The 1,222-nt window shown below is 47.0% G+C and overlaps 1 pseudogene; it reads left to right on the plus strand.

The window, feature by feature from the left end:
* Nucleotides 1-1,222, plus strand: part of LOC147818887 (uncharacterized) — a 17,430-nt pseudogene that overhangs the window by 8,018 nt on the left and 8,190 nt on the right.

Raw genomic sequence — 1,222 nt, forward strand, 5'->3', positions numbered from 1 at the left:
CCCATGTCCACCCCTCCCCACACCCATCCCCCTTGTACATAGAAGCATAAATCCCAGATGGAGAGAGACCACAAACCACAGCCGTGTCTTTCCTTTCAGTCATTTTACGCCTCTCTATGGCTGTTTTGTGTCTGTCTGTAGTTGATTTACATCTTTATATCTCTTTGTAGTTGTTTTATGTCTCTTTGTACTCATGTTGTGCCCCTTTGTGTTTTTGTGTTGCTGTTTTGCGTCTCTTTGTTACTATTTTGTGTCTCTTTGTGGCCATTTTGTGTGTCTTTTTAGCCATTTTATGTCCAGTTGTTTTGTGATTCTTTGTGGTTTCTTGTATATCTGAAGTATTATTAATCAGGAGGCAGACGACCAGATTGAGTGTTTAGTAGGACGCTTTACTACTCATATCAACCCAACCCCCCTCAGACTTCAACATGGGTGAAACATGTTTTAACCTACTTGTGTAATAAACAATAATTAGCTTTCAGTACAGGGTTGTTTTTTTTATAGCCCTTACATATCTTGTGCATGTTGCCTTTGGGCTTTTGAGTTCCTCTGTGCTTGTGTTAGTTTCACAGGTTGGTATGGCAGGTGTGATTCCTTTGAGTTTCACCTTGTGAAGTTGTGGCTCAGCAAAGCAGATCTTTATTATGCTTTGTTGCATTTGTGGATTGTAAAGCTCACACTGTCACAATCCGCCTCTGCTCCTACCCGATCTCTCTGGTGTTTTTCCACTCACCCCACCTCCATCCCACTCTCCACTCTCCCACACCTCCTCATCAGCCTCCCCATCCCCACGCCAGTATTTAAGCAGCCTTGGTCCACTCACTCATTGCCAGATTGTTCTCTGTGTTCATGCAGGACTTTCCAGCACTCATCTCCAGATTGACTTCCTGGTATCGACCCTGCTTGACTCTGACCATCCTGCCTCGTCTCTGCCCCGGTAATCGCCTCAGCCTTCTGTCCCTGACCATGAGCTCTGCCTGTGCCCTTCCTGGTTCGCGTCTACCTGTCCCTGTGGCTGTTTGGCGTTCCCCAGCTCTGACGTTGCCAAGTGAGTTTCCTACTCGTCTTACCTGTAGTATTTTACCCGCCTGCCTGCTCCTTCCTGGTTTGTCCGCACAACCGTTTCCGATCCTCCTGCTCCTTCAACGACGTCTCCAGCCTGCTCCCTAACGGTACCGTTGCTTCCCTTCCAACTATTACCTCTGTGTGTGTGTGTGTGTGT

Source organism: Seriola lalandi, unplaced genomic scaffold (genome assembly GCF_002814215.2).
Source record: "Seriola lalandi dorsalis isolate HSWRI2012SDOR001 ecotype SW California unplaced genomic scaffold, Sedor1 jcf7180002054415, whole genome shotgun sequence".
NCBI lineage: Eukaryota > Metazoa > Chordata > Actinopteri > Carangiformes > Carangidae > Seriola > Seriola lalandi.